The sequence below is a fragment of the Phyllobates terribilis genome, unplaced genomic scaffold (assembly GCF_046119375.1).
Source record: "Phyllobates terribilis strain yellow unplaced genomic scaffold, ASM4611937v1 Scaffold_8__6_contigs__length_399053987, whole genome shotgun sequence".
NCBI lineage: Eukaryota > Metazoa > Chordata > Amphibia > Anura > Dendrobatidae > Phyllobates > Phyllobates terribilis.
In genome coordinates this window covers 94,777,217-94,793,499 of record NW_027362768.1, presented here as the reverse complement: position 1 = coordinate 94,793,499, position 16,283 = coordinate 94,777,217, and the positions used below count along the sequence as shown (strand labels likewise).

Genomic DNA, 16,283 nt, shown 5'->3' with positions numbered 1-16,283 from the left:
ATTTCTATGATGCTGTGATGCCCAGGTCGGGTGGCCAGTCCATGCATGTGGTCCAAGATCGGACCGATTTGCACAGATGTCTGCATGTCTGCCCATCCCCTCTGCTTTGCTGAATGCAGCCAGGAGACAGATTGCAGCTCTCCAATACTGGGCAACTAACTATAAATATGTGGTAAAAGCAACGTTTCCAGACTGTCCAGTCAAGTCCCAGATAGGCACTGTGTAATGTTCAATCAATGGCTTGAATTATATCCTCATTGCTGAATTTTGCCATTGAATTAGCACATTCAGTAATACCTCTTTTGGCTTACTTTTCTGCTGGTATAGTATACTAAATGTTTATTATGTTGTAATAAATATAAAGATTTACTATTGTATCAGGTGCAAAAATATATATTTTTTTGTCTTCCTCCCTATGTTCACTTCATGACAATTTCTCCCGATCATTGCCATGAGGCTTAACAATGTGACAGCACTATTCTATACATGTAGCCTCCAGAGACGGTTTGTATCTTTATGGAGCCCCAGCTTGTAGGCTATTAATATTAGCAGTGCTAATAAATATAAACCCTCTCCAGCAGCCAGAATACTTGAAAGAACTTTGTAAGTTCTACATAGCTCGCCAAAGCAAAAGAGACTTCTCATAAAACTTGAATAATATCTTTTTTACTATTTAAATGTAACATTTGGTTTACTTCACCCAATGACACAGATCAGCGTTGGTGAACCAGTCTACTCCAAAGCCCCCACTGTTAGAATAAGGAAATTAAGGGGTTAATGTCACTACCAGGGAAGTTTTCATTAGTATGTACTATTTTTTCCTACTTTTTGAGTCATAGTATGAAAAATATGGTAGATATTTTGTAACTGCTAGAAATATATCGGGTTGCAAGCTTTTTACCTTGTCATAAGCTTCCGTTTGACTCTTGTTATAGTTCATGTTCGACCAGGATGACGGTATTAGAATTTTTACACTCTGTATGAAAAGCCTTTTCTGAGTTGCAGAGAACAGATAAATACTGGCTTCTTTCACCATATCCTGAAAGGAGATCATCACATAAGTATTACCACTCGGTAATATACGATAAGATATTTCTTATACATAGACAATTACATCAAAAGTATTTTTCTTCTACCTAATGAGCTGATACAAGCCCACTAACGATGAATGCAGGAAGGTACATCAGTAATACATTATATCTATGAATAGAGCTTATAAAAATAATATTTTCTTGTAGATACCTGAATGTTTGTAATTAGTTTCATGTCCTCTTGTATGCTTGGGTTAATTGCTATGACAATGTCTTCATATCCTCCATCATTAAGTTTTACCATAGTACTGCTTACTGTCAAGAAGACTGCACATGTCAATGTTATAGCTAACAAGACTTTCTTGATGTACATGGTACAATAGCCAGCAATGTAAATGATTTGTCTGAGCTTTCTCTCCCTCTATATATAGATGAGTAAAAGGCCACAAAAAATGCAAAATATGAATCTATTATATTTTTCTATGTAAAAGCAAATAATATCATATTTTGCATTTTTTTCTACTGTGTCTGCAATGCATTCTTCTAACAATGAAATTTGTAGTGGAGGACATAAAATACAATTTACCCTTTGAGGATTTTTTGGTGTCTGTTTACCAGCCTACCAGACCAGAGGAAGAGTTAGACGGAGCCACCAGATGATTCTCCATTGGGCCCCAACTTTGACACAATTGTGGCCAACAGTTTAAACAGAACATAACCTCATTTGGGGCTTATACTGGAACCATAAGCTTCTAGGGGTGGGATCTGGCAGGTTCTTTTGAACCAGTTAGGATATCACCTGGTTTGGAACTGGGATGCTGATTCCGATCTTTTTTCAGTAAACCACACCTTAACAGATGTTAGCATGTGCATGAGAGCTCAACGCACCTTGTCTCAAGATGCAAGTAGCACCATGATGACATTGTCATTCTGCATGTGTCACTTATGCAGGTGCCAGGCTTGTCCAGGATAAATGCAACAATAACACCTTGTAATAAATACAATATTGCAATTTCAGCAACACAACAACTCTTCTCTGGGAAATGTGGGCTGTGCTGTAATATAGCAGAGTGCAACTAAATCTACTTATATCTCGTGAAGCTTACCATGCATTCATCAGACATTAAGAAATACAAGTTCCAGCCCACCCACCTAAAACATCTTGGTTTAGAACCCTTCAGAACATGTATAAAACTTGTGGTTCTTCAAATTAGACTGCAAATCCCAAAAATGCGGCCTGCTTCTATCAAATATTTATCTGGAAAGAATGACATAAAAGTTTCAGCGTCCCTTTTGGTCTCTTGAAAAGGTGTTCATGCATATGCGCTACTGATTCATTCACATTGAGGTCACAGACTCCATTATCCAGATCAGTAATTAGGGGCTGCAGCAGCAGTTGGACTCCCAACAATCACACACTCTAAAATGTTAATTGTTGGGGTAAATGTTGTTGGTGGAATAACTTGTATAATACAATAATAATATAATAATAATATAATATACCTGGTATCAGTGTATGCTTCTCTTGTGCTCATTTCAAAGCACATGTTCTCTTTCACATCCGAGCATATGTCTGACTTTAGTCCTGACCTTCAGGCATCTAGTCCTTGGTTCTTTTCAAAACTTGTTTGGGGGCTTCTGTTACCCTCAGTGAACAATATGCAGACACTGGCTCATATGTATTAGTCCCTCCAACTCTCCATCCTCTGCATCTTAGGGCAGCACGGTGGCTCAGAGGTTAGCACTGCAGCATTGCAGTACTGGGGTCCTGGGTTCAAATCCCACCAAGGAAAACATCTGCAAGGAGTTTGTATGTTCTCTCTGTGTTTGCGTGGGTTTTCTCCAAGTGTTGTGCCTGTATAGTATATCAACTGCAGTCAATGGATGTGCAAGGAGGAAACAAGTGAAAGCAATGGCGTACGGTCCATAGTGGCAGACCACGCAGCTGCTATGGGGCCCATGAGCCATCAGGGCCCGGGAGTCAGGAGATGAAATCCACACTGCAAAACTTGTGCATCCTGGGTGGCAGAGGATGACTCACCAGCTGCAGTGTAGTGAAGGAGAGAAAGCTCCGCCCACCAGCAGAACACACAGCCAGCTTACAGTATGGCCACTGCTCTCCCTGCCCCCTCTCCTGCTCTGCACTCCCCCTCCTGCCCTGCAATTACACCAAGAGAGCTCTGCAGTTGGGCACAAGGAGGAGGGGAGGCTACAGTATAGAGAAGATGGAAGAACCTGCATCATGTGCAGCCATCTACAGAAAGGGTAATGTGAGGTTATATATATATATAATATTAATTATGAATATTCATTTTATTCTTTATTCTGAGTTCTATACATTGGACAAGATTGCATCAGCCTCGTGCTAAGGGTATCTAGCTAATGCGCTATTTGTGTGTATATTTTTAGTTCACTACCATATGCAGAATGACCGGCCTATAAAAGCCCATGATAGAGGCAGGGGGGGTCTCTTGCCATTCCACATGACACAGGGAGAGTATCTGTGTGTAAGCCAGCTGCTGATGTAGGCCCGGACACATGGTGTCATCCGGATCGCAGGGAAAGATGGGTGAATCTCAACTATTAAGCTAATTATGGACAAATGGACAATCACTCTGTAACTAATTATTGTATGTACCTTACAATCTGATTCTTTTTAATGGACAACTCGAGAATAAATAGATAAATTTTTTATAAGAATATCTTGATATTGATACTTTGACAAGTCCTCAATAGAGAAAAATAATACAGAAAGAAGTATTATTTTTACATTGGCAAGCCTAGACAGTCCTGATTTTTCATGTTTTTAAGTGAATTTCCTTCTTGAACAAAGGGGGGAGAGAAGAGACGAGCTGAACAGCTGTTGTTCACGTGTCAGGAAATCCACTAACTTTGTCACAAGAATCAGAAAGAACCTACAGACTGAGGACTGACAGGAACCAGAGGTACTACAAGGATCAGATCAGACGAACTGAGGATAAGACGTGCTGATCATCAGAAGCTAAGAAATCTGAAGGTAAGCAAAATATGGATATAATTTCTTCTTTTGCTAAACAAAGTAATATTAATTTCAAAGTTAATGAAGGAAATGACTTAGATGTTTTGTGGCTTAGTCTATATAGAGAATGTGAATTGCAGAATTTACAGTTAACTTCTAAATTGGTAAATAGAGACAAACACAAATTGCGGGATATTCTACATTTGATACATGTATTTCATTGTTTTGTGTTAGCGAGGTCTAAGCAGGACAATTGTGTAGAAATAGTGTCAAATGGTGATACTGATTCTGACTGTAATGTGGAAATTGAGGAAAATGCGAGACACGTGTCTGTAACTGAAGGTGACCTTGGGTCTGACGAAGAGACGGACATACAAAAAACTGACATGGGAGGAGACATGATTGACATACGAGAAACTGACATATTAGGTGATGTGGGAGGAGACATGAGTGACGTAGGAGGGACGGACGTACAAGGGCTACTAAAAATAGCAGAAAATTCAGAAACTACCGAGGCCCAACTTCAAATTAAAATGAGGAAAAATTTGCTAAAATTATACAAAATCATGCCAAAATATGATGTCAAAATCCATGTCTGTAGAAATTCAGAGACATTTGAGAGCTTCTCTGATAAGTTTGATATATCCAATGAGGAGTGGAATCAATTATTTCAAATGTGGATTACTGTGACATTTTCCAGACGTTTAAATTTAATGCCCTGTGAAAATGACTCTCCTAATGAATGGGAAAATGATTCGGACAGATTAAAATATTTGATTTATTGTGCCACAAAGGATTTTCCCAACATAGAAGATCTGCAGAAATTAAGGATTGGTAGGAAGGAATGTACATATATATTCATATCCATATTTGAACGGTTGTACAAAGCTCTCATCAAAAATGGAAAATTACGACAAATGATAACTTTTGTACAAAATTCAAATTCTTAAACCCAGTATCTTGAGTTATTGCGTCACAAAAATTTTTCGATTTAAATGTGCGCAGTTGCTGGATTTTATTAGAAAACATGAGAATTGTGAAAAGAAAATAAATCAAGCTAAATTTATAAAAGCAGAAAAGGTAAAATCTTCTCAAAAGCCAATATCAAACTCTCCTAGAATGAGTCATCCTCGAAATTAAATCTATGAAATACATAGAAGATTTCATATATGTTATAAGCCATATCAGATGATTCAAAAGTCAATTTCTCCACAGAAAGAGTTAAAAATTCAAAGCTGTGACTTCTCCCTATAAAGGAAAATGGCCAAAATTGACGGACAGAGACAGATGAGACGACCAGCTGAGAGTGACGTCATGGAATGCAGACAGAAGAACAGGCAGTTACAGTTATATGAAAAAGTTTGGGCACCCCTATTAATCTTAAGCTTAATGTTTTATAAAAATTGGTGTTTTTGCAACAGCTATTTCAGTTTGATATACAGTGCCTACAAGTAGTATTCATCCCCCTGCAGATTTAGCTGGTTGACACATGCGGAATTAACTTGGCATTGTGACATTTGTACTGTAGATCAGCCTGGAAGTGGGAAATGCACTGCAGCAAATTTTTTTTTTTTTTTTTTTTAAACGTTAAAAGTTAATTCAGAGTGTCATTTTTTATTCAACCCCTCAAACCACAAGAATTCTGTTTGGTCCCCCTAAAGTATTAAGAAGTAGTTCAGGCACCAAGAATAATGAGCTTCACATGTGTGGATTAAAGATCTCTTTTGCCAGCCTTTTCTGACTATTTAAGACCCTCCCCAAACTTGTGAACAGCACTCAGACATGGTCAACATGGGAAAGACAAAGGAGCATTCCAAGGCCATCAGAGACAAGATCGTGGAGGGTCACAAGGCTGGCAAGGGGTACAAAACCCTTTCCAAGGAGTTGGGCCTACCTGTCTCCACTGTTGGGAGCATCATCCGTAAGTGAAAGGCTTATGGAACTACTGTTAGCCTTCCACAGCTTGGACAGCCTTTGAAAGTGTACTCCCGTGCCGAGGCCAGGCTTGTCCGAAGAGTCAAGGCTAACCCAAGGACAACAAGGAAGGAGCTCCAGGAAGATCTCATGGCAGTGGGGACATTGGTTTCAGTCAATACCATAAGTAACGTACTCCACCGCAATGGTCTCCGTTCCAGACGAGCCTGTATGGTACCTTTACTTTTAAAGCGTCATGTCAAGGCTCGTCTACAGTTTGCTCATGGAGGACTCGGAGACAGACTGGTTCAAGGTTCTATGGTCTGATGAGACCAAGATCGAGATCTTTGGTGCCAACCTCACACGTGACGTTTGAAGACTGGATGGCATTGCATACGACCCCAAGAATACCATCCCTACAGTCAAGCATGGTGGTGGCAGCATCATGCTGTGGGGCTGTTTTTCAGCCAAGGGGCCTGGCCATCTGGTCCGCATCCATGGGAAGATGGATAGCACGGCCTACCTGGAGATTTTGGCCAAGAACCTCTGCTCCTCCATCAAGGATCTTAAGATGGGTCGTAATTTCATCTTCCAACAAGACAACGACCCAAAGCACACAGCCAAGAAAACCAAGGCCTGGTTCAAGAGGGAAAAAGTCAAGGTGTTGGAGTGGCCTAGTCAGTCTCCTGACCTTAACCCAATTGAAAACTTGTGGAAGGAGCTCAAGAATAAAGTCCACATGAGACACCCAAAGAACCTAGATAACTTGGAGAAGATCTGCATGGAGGAGTGGGCCAAGATAACTCCACAGACCTGTGCCGGCCTGATCAGGTCTTATAAAAGACAATTATTAGCTGTAATTGCAAACAAGGGTTATTCCACAAAATATTAAACATAGGGGTTGTATAATTATTGACCCACACTTTTATGTTTAAAATTTAATAAAATTCAACTGAGCAACATAACTTTTTGGTTTGTAAGATTTATGTTTCTGTTCATAAAACCTACTCTCGTTTGCAGTTTGAAGGCTCTAACTTATTTGCATCTTATCAAACCAGCTAAATCTGCAGGGGGTTGAATACTACTTGTAGGCACTGTATGTAATAACTGTTGGACACAGTAATGTTTCTACCTTGAAATGAGGTTTATTGTACTAACAGAAAATGTGCAATCTGCATTCAAACCAAATTTGACAGGTGCATAAGTATGGGCACCTCACCAGAAAAGTGACATTAATATTTAGTAGATCGTCCTTTTGCAAAAATAACAGCCTCTAGTCGCTTCCTGTAGCTTTTAATGATTTCCTGGATCCTGGATGAAGTTATTTTTGACCATTCCTCTTTACAAAACAATTCCAGTTCAGTTAAGTTTGATGGTCCAACAGTTATTACATATATCAAACTGAAATAGCTGTTGCAAAAACACCAATTTTTATAAAACATTAAGCTTAAGATTAATAAGGGTGCCCAAATTTTTCATATAACTGTATCTGAGCTTCTGAAGGATAGAAAAATGTATTTTCTAAAGAGGGCGTTTATGGAGATTTTTGACAGAGACAGAAGCTTTCGTTTAGGGAGTGGCTAAGAAAAATTGTAATTATATGTTGTATCAAAGTGTTATACAATGTATCATTAGTTATTTATTATTTTATACAGTAAAATTGTGTAGTTACATAGTATCTGCTAGTTCATGTGGGTATATATATATATATATATATATGTATATATATATATGTGTATGTATATATATTGTAATGCAGTGGCTTGCGGCATTACTGTAATGGTCCAGGGTGTGTTCTGGCTGACCATGTACCTCTTCCTCGGGTGACTGATCACGTGACTGTGACATCAGCACAGGCCCTGTGCACACAGAAGGACTGATCACATGACTGTGACATCAGCACAGGTCCTCTATGCACTGAAGGATATATAAATCTTCTGATACAGTGGAAAAAGGCGAGAGGCCTGGTCCCTGTGTGGGACTCCACTAGCCTGAAAGGCAGAGGCTGGATCCTTGTGTGTGTAAGAGATGCCAGTAGCCTTGGAAGGTATGAAGGCTGGAGACCCCCATCTGGGAAGCCGTAAAGCCACAGCTGTGGCAGAACAAATCTGATGGAAACCGCTAGACCCGGCAAAAGGTAAAAGTGGTGCGTTATATGGACATTGATATAGTTACTTTGCTGAAGGCTGTAACTGGAGCCAAGTGGGCCTGTCTGCCACTTGAAATGCTCTTGGATGTTATGTGTGTAAACATGCCAGTGAGCCACTGAGACGGACTATGTTATAAGCAATTATAAAGTGTAATAAACTGCTGGATTTCATTTTACTGGAAAACGTCGCATGTGTGCTTTAATTGACCCAGTGAAGAGAGTGTCCCCCAGCATGATGACTAGCGTTGCCTTACATGTGGTTGGAGAATGCGGGCAACTGCAGCCTGGTTGCTAGGTGCAACTGCAGCCTGGTTGCTATGGGTAACGGCATAGGTCGACGAGTGTGGATGCAAGCATCTTGCTGTGGCTCGGCGGGGTCACGAAGATTAAAGCATCTTGCTGTAACTCAGCGGGGCTACGAAAATTGTCGTCGCACCCAAATCTGGTTTGCTGTGGCTCGGCAGGGTCACGAAGATTAAAGTATCTGGCTGTAACTCGGCGGGGTTACGAAAATTTTTGTGGCACCCAAACCTGGTTTGCTGTGGCTCGGCTTTTTCCGGGAAGAGCGGTGTGAAGTGTCTAGTATGAACAGCGTACCGCGATGGCTGTGAACGGAGCAGCAAATGAGACTGAAGCTATTGAGCGATTTAAGTGCCGGTTAAAATCGCAGCAGGTATTTGAGAAACGTCTACAGGACATGGTACAGGAACGGCAGGCGGCAGTGGACCATTCTGTGAACTCTCCGGGGGCGCCAGTAAGTAACTGAGCCCTAAGACTGTTGCGGTTTTTTTTGTTAAAGTAGCCCCTTTAGGTGTGGTTGTCCAAAATGGGGCGGAGTTTAAAAAGAGAGCAGATTTTCAATAGAGCATGGAGTATAGAAAACCAAAATTTCTTACTGGTTGTGGGCTGGTACCGCCTAAAAATGACAATTTGACCGTTGATAACGGGGTAGCTCCAGTAGAAGGGGTTGACGTCAAAGTGGGAGGTGACCTGTTAGTCCATAACACCATGGGGAGTGACACAGACCCCGTAGCTGACGGTAACACTGCGAAAGTAGAAAGAGAGTTCAGTCAGGAGGGGCTAGATGAGGGGAGAAAGTCCCCCTCTCGTCGTCGACGGCGCAAGGGCCACAAAGAGGTTGCTCCTGTAGTCTTTGCTGAAAGTGAAAATAAAGAAAATGTAATACTGTGTGCCTTTGTTCCAAGTGTAGATCCTCCTTTAGAGGCAGAAGAGGAGGTGACGTTGCCAGTAGCAACCTCCGGTACAGTACTGAGACAGAAGGATCAGGATCTGACAGCCCTGATAGAGGAGGTGGCCAGTCATGACCAAGAGCTGGAGCCTATCAGGCAGCAGTGTCAGAGTTACGTGCAGCAACTATGGGAAAACCTGGAGAACGTGTCCTCAGACCAGCGGAGCCTGGAGTCTGAACAGCAGAAAATATACCAGGTTGTGAGGAACTTACAGCGAGAACTGGAGGGAAGCAGCGAGGAAGTTAACCAATGGAAGGAAATGCTCCAGGAAATTAAGAAGGACTGCCGCAAAACCAAGGAGGAGGTTTTTCAATTGGAGATTGACAAAGCGGAGTGTGAAGATGAGTTGTGCGAGGTGAAAGATCGTTTTACCCTGGTACAGTTAGAGCTGTACCAAGTGATGAAAGAGCTGTGTGAATCCAAGAAGGAGTATGGTGAACTCAGTGGGGAACTGCAACAAATTAAGAGAGACTATGAGGATCTCCTCAAGGTTAAGGAAAAACTAGAGGATGATAAGGCGGATGCAGACCACATGCCCCAAGTGGTTGAGACCACTCTGCAGGACACCCGTGATGAAAATGATGATCTCAACAGAAAGACCCTAGGTCTGGAAGCTCAGGTGAAGGAGCTGCAGACGTTCTGTGATAATCTCCAGAGGGCAGAGACGTGCCTTAAGGAAAGAATCAGCAAGATGGAAGCTGAGCGGAAAAAGATGGAGGAGTCTATCGGAGAAGCCACAGACCAGGGCCAGGAGTTGGCCACTGGAGATGAGAGGTATGAAGCAAATACCTCCTCGAATAATGCGAGCTCGGATGATTCGATGGATGTAAGAGCCGAGATCAAGGAGCTCAAGGAGATGCTACAAGCCCATTTGAAGCAAGAGAGGCTTGAGAGACTGGCTGTTGAGAGCCGAGTGGGCGCATTAGAGACAGCGAGGTCTGAGAGAACTCTACTGTTAAAGGAGCAGTTGAAGCAGGAAGAGCTTCAGAGATGGGCTGCTGAGAGGCGAGTAGCTGAGCTAGAGAAAGAAGTTTTCAAGCTCAAAGGTCGCCTGGCAAAGTATCACTCAGTGAACAAGGCCTCCTTGGAGAAGGAAAAGGGAAAAAAAGTTGCATTTACTCCTTTATACCATGAGAAGGTGGACCTGAGGAGAGCTAAGAGAGTGTTAGCAGAAGATAAGTATGAGATGGAAGTGGTCAAGATGAAAATTCTTGAATTTGTAGCTGTGAGTCAGCTCTGGGGAAGCATACAGGGTGAAGAACCTGAAAGTCAGTTGCCCCTGAAACCTGAGCCAGATGATCGTTTGGAGACCACTGGTGAGACAGAAACCTCTCGGTACAAGTGCCTCATAGATGTACCCGAGGATTTGAGAGAAGAATGCACCAGTGAGTCCGTACATGAAGAGTTTAAGAAGGCCGTGAGAGCCTGCAAGGTGTACTCGACCTCAGAAGCTAAACAACTGGTGGTCCTGTCCACAACCGAAGTCACAGTGAAGAGGGTGGCTATACTAAGTGACATGCACTGGCGATGTATTCGCACAAAGCGGTTTGTCCGATTGAAGATGGAATAAGCCATTAGACAACTGGAGCTTATGAGAAAAGCTCAAAGTCTGCATGAAGAGGTCATCCGGGTGCCTCATGCTCTGGTAAGAAAGCTCATTGGGATAAATGGCCGAGCCATGCAGATGATGGTAAAGAAGTCGGATGTGATGAAAGTAAGCAGTCCATGTGATTGACAGGACTGGATACCAGATGAAGACGGCATGGTATCATTCTCCGCTGTAGGAACGGAAGAAAGTCTTGCATATATACGCATGCTGATGGAGTACCGAGTGACCTACCTGTGAGAGGTAGAACAGTTGAATCTCACTAGACTGCGAGTGGAAAGACAGAATCGCCTGAGCAGCAGAAGATGGCAGCCGTCTAGAAATTGTGAGAATAGACAGAGAAAGGGCCCTTCAAATAATAGAACGGCTACAGTAGAAGTTAGAGACTATCCAAGATGTCCTGAGGATAGTGGGTGTGGGTTTAGAGGTAGTAAGACCTCCAGTAACTCAGGTCTGAGTGGCCCATACAAACGACCCAATAGAGTTAGGGACGGTACGGAGTCGAACCGGACCTTAGATACCAGGGCATGTGAGTCACACTGCTGTATTGACCGCTGGGAGCGGGGGAGATCTGACAAGGTTACGACTGGCCGCTGGGAGCGGGGGAGGTCTGACAATGTTACAACCCGGAAATGTGACTTGACGAAGTCAGTGACAATGACAGATGGTAGGTCCCTAAGGAATGGGCTAATGTGGATGACTAATGTTCCAGGGGCTGAGCAGCGCAATTGTCCAGTACATGGTCTCTGTGTGAACTGTGGGTTATAATGTGATTGTGTATATTATGTGTTCAACCCCACACGTTTGAACAGAAGGGGGTATATGTAATGCAGCTTCTTGCGGCATTACTGTAATGGTCCAGGGTGTGTTCTGGCTGACCATATACTTCTCCCTCGGGGTGACTGATCACTTGACTGTGACATCAGCACAGGTCCTGTGCACACAGAAGGACTGATCACATGACTGTGACATCAGCACAGGTCCTGTATGCACTGAAGGATATATAAATCTTGGTGCTTCTGATACAGTGGAAAAAGGCGAGAGGCCTGGTCCCTGTGTGGGACTCCACTAGCCTGAAAGGCAGAGGCTGGATCCTTGTGTGTGTAAGAGATACCAGTAGCCTTGGAAGGTACAAGGGCTGGAGACCACCATCTGGGAAGCCGTAAAGCCACAGCTGTGGCAGAACAAATCTGATGGAAACTGCTAGACCCGGCAAAAGGTAAAAGTGGTGCGTTATATGGACATTGATATAGTTACTTTGCTGAAGGCTGTAACTGGAGCCAAGAGGGCCTGTCTGCCACTTGAAAGGCTCTTGGATGTTATGTGAGTAAACATGCCGGTGAGCCACTGAGACGGACTATGTTATAAGCAGTTATGAAGAGTAATAAACTGCTGGATTTCATGTTACTGGAAAACATTGCATGTGTGCTTTAATTGACCCGGTGAAGCGAGTGTCCCCCAGCATGATGACTAGCGCTGCCTTACAATATGTATATGTATATATATATGGATCTACAATATATATATATAGTCACACTTGTATACAGTAGAGATTGTGTATAATTGTATTTATATATATTTATAGTAATAATTAAAATATTAACTAATAAGTTAGAACCTCATATATAAATTAAAGTAGCAATATTTTGAATTGTATTAGAACCAATATATGTATGATATTTAAATAATTCTGTTTTTGCATGAATTTGATATTTAATTTTATTTCTTATATTTCCTTAGAGTTTTCATTTCAAAGCAGGATTTGTTCAAACAACTCTAAAATGGATTTATTTCTTTATTCACACAGGAAGTTGGAAAAAATTGCATGATTTTATGTGTATAACATTTTAAAATAATAACAATAAAACTAGTTGAACTATATTATGTGTAGCACTTATTAATTAATTATTTTGTGTTGCTAATATTTTCTGTGCATGAAGTGTTCGTGCTAATTAAAGTAGCTTTACAGCATGACGTGTGACAGCTGCAGCATTTGAACTTTGAGCAAATAGTATAGAATCCCTTTCATTCTATTTTCAGCTGATGTAACTTTAAACCTGGTAGCCAGTAAAAAAAGAATCTAAGACATTTCTATTTTTGCAAGTCAAGAGTATTTTTTTCCAAGTGTCTTAAATTTCAGTGAATTACTCTCATATTATATTACGTGGGTAATATTCGAAGAAATATTAAGATATTAAATTTAATTGATATGACAATGCACATTGATAATTGGGATACAATAATTTTGGGTTAAATATATATATATATAACTTCGTATGTGGAATGTTTGAGTTGAACGAATCTATGACAGATGAGTAAATGAACAGCTGCTAACTGTGACTGCGTGTGAGGCCTCATGTATGTTTGGAGAGAAGAAAAAAAAATGTTTCTTTATGTGAAGGTACACAAATATATTTAATTCTGAGAAAATTATGATACATAATTATTATCTACATAATACATATATTTCTAGATTTCTTTAGTAATTATTATTTCTTGATTTAGCTAATAGTGGATAAGAGCAACCACACATCAATATGGTCTACAAAACAAATTTACATTTAGAATAATTTTTCCACATGATAATTTTATAGTATTCAAGGATATTACTTTTCTTTTAATGGTTACCTAAATAGGTACACACCTCTTCAGACAAATATATGCTACACATTGATATGAAATGTATGCAAAATATTTATAGAAGAATAATTATTTTTAATTTGGTTCTGATATATGCATAAATTATTTTATAAAATAATATTTTTTGGTATTAAGGGGAAAAATGTGTTTTTTTGATCCTGACTACATAATCACTTTTGATCAATACTTATTTTTCACACATTTTAATGAAGAAGAAATATTAATAAGGTACAATGGTATACTTAAGGAGGGTATTACATGCAAAGTTGCATCATTTAATATTTTTTGATAATACAAGGTTATGACAAATATGAAATCATCCAGATAATGGAAATATAAGGGTATTTTTTATGAAGAATATAATTACTCTGCATTTGTCATCAACATATAAAGGCCTTATTTTTATTTTTATTCTTATTTTTACTCTTCATTTTATTTTTCATTTTTACATTTTATTCTTACTTCTTATTTTTCCATTTTTCATTTTTAATTCTCATTTTTTGATTTTATTTCAGTTCAATATCTCAATTGAGAAACCACATTAATATTTAATAAAGTAATGTCTAATACAAGAATATTGCTTCATTAAATATAATGATATGAATTAATATAAGAAGAAAAATGTTTAAATTTTCTGAGTAAACACAACAATTCATTCATTCATTCATATATTTATTCATTTTGGTTCATGAGTATACATTCTTTGGTATTATTGGTTTAATAAAGATATAAACACTTGTTGTATCAAAACACACTGACACCTATGGGTTGGAAAAGGTAATTACACCTATGACATAAAAATGTTCTATCACATGGAGAACTTGATTAATAATGAATTACTATCTATTATTGTTTATTATTCCAAACATAATTTATTTAATATTTTGATAATAATTAGATGGATATTATTGATTGCTATGGTACACTGTGATATTATAGGTTAGGAAAATTGCCAGATTTGGTATCAGATTAGGGAATGAAAACTTCAATCAAGACATCACAATTATGAATTCTATCTTAATAAAGACTTTTCATATTTATAAATCAAAGAGATTCTCAAAAGTTACAAGAAGAAGCAACCGATATCCGGAAGTCTCAGAAGGTAAAGATGTTGTGAATGCTGAGTGTTATAATAGACTGTGTCAATTACAATTCACACCACTGATAACCACAACTTCAGAGGACGATGATCCTAAATGAACTGTGTTGTGTTCAAGTTTCATCACGTTCCAGTGGTTTCTTATTACCTGCAACCCTTCAATGAAAACTGGTGAACAGGTAATTGTCAGAAAGCTGCCAGCCTGACATATGTGTCCTGTACATTAAGGACTGAGTACTGGTTATGGTGCTATATAAAGCAGGGAAGTGTCAAGTTAACCCTTGCTTTGCTTACCAAAGACGTCACATCTGTTCCAAAAGTGACATGAGACCAGTGCGGATGACACGGAGAATTCCAGAATTATCCAAAGACAATCCAACGTAAGTCCAGATGACACTGCACAGATATTAAAGCTACATTTCATTCATGGACTTTGTTTCCTTATCAATTGACACATATGATCTTTCTAATAAAGAGTACAGTATATGGACTGAAAAATAATGAACACAATTATGGACTGTACAATATCTACACGCTATAATTTATTTCAAAGGAGTTTTCATCTAAAAACTGTGTTTTATAAAAAAAAAACAAGAAGAAGACGAGACGAAGACCCGATGACATCAGATGATGACGATTGGACCCGTGATTACTTCGATTTCGATTTAGGGAAGTATAATTATACTTGTTAAATGAATATTAGTCACGGCTTACCATAACATGAATTCACATCATTATTAGTGTTGAGCCACCCCCGTAGTGTTCGAGTTCGGTTCGGTTCGTCGAACACCCGTGTGTTCGCCGAATTGTTCGTCGAACTGTTCGTCGAACACCTTCGAACACCGTTAAAACCAATGGCAGGCAAACAAAAACACATAGAAACACATAGAAAACACCTTCAAAGGTGTCCAAAAGCTGACAAACTGCTAAGAAGACACAACTAACACATGGAAAATTGACAAGTACATATAGTCATGCGAAAAGAAAAGAGGTGGAGGAGTAAAAGGAGGGGGAGACACAGATATAGGCATGTCATGCCCTTCTAAAATCCAAAAAGTGAGAAGCCGACACGTTCAGTCCGCTCCTGCCCGTGCCACCTCCGTGTCGCCGGGTTTGTGCCAGAGCCGCGGTGAACCCTGACGGCCAGCCCCCCTCTCCCAATACTGGTGCCTGTCTGCTGGTGGGTCGAGCGAGCCCCCCTTTGGTGGAGGCAGCTCTAAGCTTTTTAATTTAAATTGTCTCTCTAATTTGAATAAATACACTTTAAATCCATTTACAAGGATCTATTGGAGGGCAAGTCTCATGCCAGCAGCCGCGTAATTCCAGCTCCAGTAGCGTCCACTAAAGCTGCTGCAGTTAAAAAGCTTTTATAAGGATCGAGCTCGGCTGTCCACCGCAAGGCATCCTACTGCCAGTCCGAGCCCCTATGCCATGGGGTGCCTCCTGATGCTCTTCACTGAGTATCCCGTGGTCCCGAAGCATTTCCTTTGAAAAAATTAAGTGTCCAAACTACAGGTGGTGTAGCTTGCTTAACAGCCGGGATAATCCGCTGACTAGCAGACCCTGCTACTAGGCACAAAGTATTTCCTGGGCTAG

General features: G+C 40.3%; 1 pseudogene; it reads right to left on the bottom strand.

The window, feature by feature from the left end:
- The window catches only part of LOC141157692 (calcium-activated chloride channel regulator 1-like), a 310,073-nt pseudogene extending 308,738 nt beyond the window's left edge, over positions 1-1,335 (bottom strand).
- Positions 1,336-16,283: the final 14,948 nt, after the last annotated feature.